General features: G+C 42.3%; 1 protein-coding gene and 1 pseudogene across 1 annotated transcript in view; both read right to left on the bottom strand.

The window, feature by feature from the left end:
• Terf1 (telomeric repeat binding factor 1) overlaps window positions 1-6,926 on the bottom strand; it is a 71,054-nt gene that overhangs the window by 62,796 nt on the left and 1,332 nt on the right. The window lies entirely within an intron of this gene.
• LOC105743022 lies at window positions 8-1,619 on the bottom strand (annotated as a pseudogene).

Here is a 6,926-nt window from a genome sequence, read left to right as displayed (position 1 = left end):
TTTGTGGCCGGACAGGAAGCATATTTGATGGAGAACTGAGGTTCACGGCTCCAAAACTTTGAGTCATCACATTCAGAGGCTGTTGCATATTTTGCTGCTAAATCATGGTAATGAGCGATGGCTGCTGGGGTTTGGATGGCTGCATACCAGGTAGCAAGTTGTCTAGGCTGATGTTTACGCTGGGGTCAGACCAAGTAGAAGGCAGGGTTTTGCTGACTGATTTCTGGACCATATCTGTATTCTGTGACCTTGACATGGGCAAACCAAGTCCTACAGTGTTAGTGCTCATCAAAGAGAAATTCATACTCTGGGAAGATGTCATAGTTGCTTGGGCTGAGCTCATGAGATCAAACAGGTCTGAAGAACCCGAGGCAGCTGGAGGTGGCCCTAATGCTGGCTATGAGCTGCTGACAAGTTCTACTGCTGGCTGGGAGGCACTGCCAAAGAGCTCACCACCGAAAGCTGCGAAGGCGCATGGGGCTTGGTTGAAGGCACTCCAGTCACCAAAGTCTCCATTCCCACTTGTTGCTTGGGAAGGGAAACTGCCTGATGCAGCAGCTGAGCCAAAGTCAGCAAATCCCCCAAATAGATCAGCTGATCCTCCTGCTGTTGACGGGCTGGTGGCATCAAACAGATCAACAAGGTCACCAGATGACTTGCTGCTAGGCACTGAAGTCCTAACTGAAGACTGAGGTGTGTGGATTAAAGCATTCTGATCTGGACTTGCTTTGTCCCCTGTGTAATGCACTGCCGCTCCAAGATCAATGGTTTTGGAAGGATTTGCTGTGCGCTTGTGTCTAGTTGTGGTGGTCTCTGTGGCCTGTGTGATATGGATGTGCTTTGTCGTCACAGTTTCTTCTTCATCTTTGAATTCACTTTTGGGAGACCTGCCTCTGCTTGCTTTCTTTTCCTCATCGCTGTCACTGCATCTTTCTGGAGAGTCTTCTCTATGTTTCCTTCGGAACTTGCTGATGGTGTCATCAATTGTGCTTCCAATTTTATCACTCAGTTCACCTAATTTATCATTGAATGGGAAAGCACTCTTGTTTTTATCCCACTCCTCATCCCATTTTGATTTGGGCTCAGGATCGTATCTTTCACTGTATCTGAAGCCTCCAATACTGTCAGAGGAAACTCCAACATATTTGTCTCTGTTTTTCTTTGCTTTTTTCTGCTCTTCATGAAGCCTGTCATCATCCTGAGCAAATTCAACCAATTCCTTCACCTTTTGGCGAATATTTATACCTTGATCCTTGCCATGTTCATCTACAAAGTGGTAATTTTCCAGGGATCGCAAATCATAAATGTGTTCTCTGGCACTTGTAACAACACACTCTGATCCATTTCTTATGAGGTAAGCTAGGAGCAGCAAAGACTTATAAACTCTTCTCCAATTCTTTTTTATTATCTTTTAACATTCGGGACCACAGCGTGTTCATAAGTTCTGGGAATTGTTCATACATAAATGTAGCCTTGGCAATCTCTCCCATGAGTTGCCCAGAAGGTCCCCAAGGATCATCATTCATTGCTTCTCGAACCTTAGACTCAATCTCTGAATAATTCATAACCACATTGGTGGCTTTGTCCACCAGCTCCTGCACCTTCCACATGTTCAACATCTTGCCCCACGCAGGCAGGATGCCACCTCGGTCTCCAGCTTCCCACGGCCCCCAGGACACTTCTGTGCTGGGGCAGGTCCAGGCCCGGGTCGCTGCCGTCGCCCGCCGCCTGGAACTCCCCAAGTCAGCTCCTTCCCTTGCTACAGCCACGGCACCACCCTCAATAAACTCTTAACTTTTCTATATCCCTTGACTTTTTTTTTCCCCTTGACTCTTAGTAAATTATTTTATCACCCATAGTACCAGCATTTCATATGCTATGCCATGGGTGGTGTCAGAGAGCTAGGATTACCAGTAAATACTGGATTGTTAAAGTAGTGTATTATCTTACATTATAGGGATAACTAAGCTGAAATATCAAACAGCAGTTATCCATTGGCTTTGTGATCTTGAGTAAACTGTGCCTCAGTTTTTTCTTCTGTGTTGGTAATTGTAATGGGTCAACTCACATTTTAGATTATAAATGTAAATCTTGTGTTTTCTGTTGTGTAAAAATGTATATTCACCACTGTTCTAAGTTGTTTAGTAACTAGTGGCTGTTTCTTGCTGTTTGCTAAGATAAAATTCCTGTAACCGGGGCCGAGGAGATGGCTCGGTAGAATAAGCGCTTCCCTGGCAAGCACAAGGGCCTGAGTTCAATACCAAATACATTAAAAAAAAAAAAAAAAAAAAAAAAAAAAAAAATTCCTGTAACCCTCACCAATTCCTGTTAACAAAGTACAGAGATGACTTCCAAAGAAAATTAAATGCGCTTTAACTTCTTGTAACCTCAGGCTATGCAAGGCTGCATGCAAGTACTCAGGTGCAAGATAACCAGAAAGTAAAAGAAAGCCCCAGGAAATGCAGTGTGAATAGTGGTCACAATGACCCTAAAAGCATTATTCTGTGTCAGACAATGAATTTGTTTACCAAACAGAATGTGCTTCCCGGTTTTAAAACCCCTCCTGCTTCCTGGGCTAGCTGCCTTTCCCCTTCCTGTGTGAGAGGGACCAGGGGCCCTGAGCTCTGTAATAAGTGGCTTTCTAAATTCCATTCTGGCTGCTTTGGTTCTTATTCTGAGCAACCCATAACAGTGATAATAAAAACACCTGCACCATAGGTAGTTGGGAAGGTTAAAGGGCTCGATGACTTGAGAGAGGCAGGCACATGGTGCACGTTCAGTTAGTATTAGAAAGATGAGGAAGACAAGTGTGGTGGCAGGAAAAAGGATGATGCATTGGAAGGGATTTCTTCTTCAGGCTGTAATAGCCCTATGGGGCATAAATTATGTTGTACAAATACTAAATGAATAGTGAAAGAGTAAAAAGGTGAAGTATATTATTCCTCTAGTGTTATGGATGGTATGTTGAATTGACACTTGCTGGCCAATTTGTAACACCCAACTGATCTGACTCAGTGTGGTTGGTGCTAGGTATGGAAGGCCCACCTGAGGATTGTTGCCAACATAAAAATGAGATCTAGAGAAGAAGAGAAGCTGTTGGCAGCTGTTGGTTCTAGTGGGTGTTGTTGGTTCTCCTGGAGGAGCTTGTCATGCTGGCTTTCATGACAGGAGCTTGTCTGTTCTCATCTGCTAAACTGATCATGTGAGGGGGGCCTTGCCCCACAGCTCAGTTGTTCAACGTGCTGCTCGGGCAAATGCAGTCAGGTGCAGGAGAATTCAGCAGGATCCCCAGCCCCACAAGTCACATGACACTTGCCCTGAAGGCAGCCAGAACTAGACGATCAATCAATCAATCCTAAACTGATCATACCTTTTTGGCAAAGCTCAACCTTTATGTCTTTTTTAAACTTGCTGATCATTTTGTTAATTAAGCTCATTATCTGTTTAGTTAAATCATTTCTGAGCTTATTGAACACTTTATTGATCTGGTTGTTCACCACTTCATATATATCAGCTATTTGGTTTTTTATTTTCTCCCTATGAATGCTTGTTGGGTCAGCCTTGGGAGAATTAGGAGTTTTTGGAGGTATTTGGTTGACTTGTTTTCTTATTTTTTGTTGTTGTCATCATTGTGTGTGTGTGTGTGTGTGTGTGTGCGCACCTGCACATGTGCACTCACGTGTGTGTATATTTATGCTCAGGGTTGGAGGTTGATTAGAGTGGAGAGGCTCTGTTGCTAGCATGGAGATTGCTCTGGTTAGTATATGCTTCCCAGTGATGAAATATTGTCTTTAGTTACTTTTTGATGTTTATCTACCTCTTCAAACTACTCAATTTAATGTGATCAGATATAGTTGCTGTGTCATGAGGAAAGAAGCCCTATTGGTCACATCAACAGTGTGTTCAACCACATGTCATTCATGTACATTAAAACTTGTTTTGACAATTTCACCCTCTTATCAATGAGTCATAAATACTGCAGTGTACTACTACTGACAGGAACGGCAGGGATGTCTTGAGTGAGAGAAGGGGAAAGGAAGTGAACAAACTACATTAGAGAGAAAAGAAAGAGAAACAAGAAATAATAATAATTCAGAGAAAGAGGGGAGATTGATCTTTGTTGATAACCTTGAACTCTAAATGATCCAGGCTGGGATCAAGCTTGCAATCATCCTAGCTAGAATTCCCAAAGCACTGAGATACAGGTGTGCACCATCATGCCCAGTTTATACTTTGATATGACTGGGAGTTTACTCATATCAGTCTCACCACAAACTCATTAGTAATGTCTTTTTTTTTTTTTGGTGGAACCGGGGATTGAACTCAGGCCCTTGTGCTTGCCAGGGAAGCGCCTATTCCACTGAGCCATCTCCCTGTTCCCTGTCTTTTTTTTTTTTTTTTTTTTAAGTAGTAATGTCTTGCTTTGAGATATTGCCATGACCATGATGGTGCTAGGAAATATGACAATTTCAGCTTGCTATTTATTTATTTATTTGCACTAGAGATTGAACCTAGGGCTTTCTTCTTCTTCTTTTTTTCTCCATATACCTTGAGGGCAGGTTTGGCTGGCTTGAGTTGTGAGGATCGAACCACAGCAACCTGAGCCTGACTGCTGTGTTGAAGCAGCCACTTAAAGAACTGAGCTAAAGGGCAGGCCTCCAGGTCTTTCATACTGAGCTACATCTTCAATCCTTTTTATTTTTTAATTTTGTGTCACGAAATTATAAGTGCCCAAGCTCAGCTTAAACTTGTTTTGGTTTTTCCGAAGTATGGGATTACAGGTGCGTGCTGCCACATTTATCTTCATATAGTGGACTACTGCTCATTGTAATTCAGAGTCAGAATCTAGGACTGACTCTTCATGGTCAGTTTATTTTATTGTTTTATTTAAGAAAAGCACCTTCAGCCAGGCAGGCAAGATAGCTCAGCAGATAAATGCCTACTTGGGTAAGTTCAGGGACCAGGATTCAATCCTTGGTCCTGCACACCATGATGGCCCCACCCTCAGAGCGCATTGAGCCTACAAATGAGTCCAGGTGTGTGATGCAGGCCTACGGTCCCAGTACTGGAGAGGCTGAAAACGGAAGGATCACTACAAGTCTGAGCTGCAGAGAGAGACCCTGTACCAAATACATAAAATGAAAAAAAAAAAAGTATTAGCTAATATTTATAATTAAAATGCTTTTTTCCAAAGTAAAAATGATAACATTGTGTGGGAGTAAAAAAATAGGACTCCAAACAGCTGGAATGTAGGAGAAGAATCAGGTCTCTGCCATTGATTTCCTGAAAATAAACTAAGCCTGGATTTTAGAAAAACATCCTGGGCCAGGGGTGGTGGTACATGTGAGTAATCCCCATACTTTAGGAGGCAGAGATAGGAGGACTGAAAGTTCAAGCCCAGCCTGCACAACTGAGCAAGACTATCTCAAAATACATAGTAAAAAAGTACTGTGGATTTAGATTAATGGAAAGACTCTAGGTTCAATCCATATTACAGAAAAACAAATATTGGTGATTTTTTAACCTCAAATAGAAAAATAAGGATCTCCAATATATGGATTATGGTGGTGGTAGTGGTGGTGGTGGTATGGTGTATATGTGTGTGTGTTTTTGTGGTTGGACCAAAATTCAGCATACTCCTAACATTCATAGTGTCAATAACAGTCCCCAAAAACTTGCCTAAGTACATTTTATATATTAATCAATATTCACACCCAGTTTAATAAGTAAATACTCTTTCTTTTTTGTATTGAGGATTAAATCCAGAGGCATTCTACCACTGAACTATTGCTAAATTGCCCATGCAGGACTTAAATTTGCATTTGTCCTGCCTCAGCCTCCCTTGATGCTGGGATTACAGGCATACCACGTCCAGCTAGCCTATGGTATATAGAAAGGAACCTACACAAAGAAGGTGCTATTAATACACCTGAGGCTGGTGAGTGAGCTAGATTGTAAGTCAGGGACTCAGCACCTGAAATCAGGCAGTCTCACTTCATACTGTTCCTTTTTCTCCGTGTAAGCCCCAGACAGCAAACACAAGCCAGAGTTCATTTTCCTTGTCTCTGTTCTTCAGTCTTCAAAATCTACCTCCTCTTTCTCTACTAAACACTAAAGCCGAAAGCTCCCATGTGTATCAACTTTTGCAGATAAGTGTCTGGGTGTAGGAAGTAGGGCTGCTAGATCCTCCCATTCAGTGACTTATGGTGTCCTGGCACATGAAATTATTCTTCCTCACAGGAAGATTATTTCAGATAGGAAACAATAATATCTATCTTGTTTAAGAGCAGGTTAATTGATCTGGCAAAATTAATATCTTTGGGGCCGGGGAGATGGCTCAGTGGAATAAGCGCTTCCCTGGCAAGTGCAAAGGCCTGAGTTCAATCCCTGGTTCCACCAAAAACAAAACAAAACAAAAATTAATATCTTTGATTTGTCTCAGGTCATAGTGACTGGAGCTAACTTATTTTTTCTCATGTAGGACACTATGGATTTTTCATAGAGAAGGATTCTCAAGTTCTGGTTATTATATCGTTAGAAGGGCTACTGTCAGCACCCTTTGGATCTGGTTAGGAGTGTCCAAAACTACAGGGAGGAACTTGGCTGAGTTCAGAGGACAGCTCCTTGTGCCGATTCTGGCCCTTGATAGGACCTCATCTGCATGTCACAGATCAGACAAGGGTGTCTGACTGCCTTAGTGTAAAACTGCACTCTTAGCTGTCTAGCCTCAGGCAAGCTAAGTAGCCTTGCTGTGCCTTGGTTTCTTACTTTCTTAGTAACTGGAGGTCATCATGGAAGTGATCTAACAGGGTTGTTATGAGTATTGCATGATTTAAAAGCAAGAAAGCACTGAGAACAGTTTCTGACCTAAGTGCTCAGTAATATCAGCTGCTCCTGATTTCCCCCTTTATTCTTTTTTTTTTTTT

This window comes from Octodon degus, unplaced genomic scaffold (assembly GCF_000260255.1).
Source record: "Octodon degus isolate 3935 unplaced genomic scaffold, OctDeg1.0 scaffold00091, whole genome shotgun sequence".
NCBI lineage: Eukaryota > Metazoa > Chordata > Mammalia > Rodentia > Octodontidae > Octodon > Octodon degus.
The sequence above is the reverse complement of the archived record's forward strand: the minus strand, read 5'-3'. Positions and strand labels throughout refer to the sequence as shown.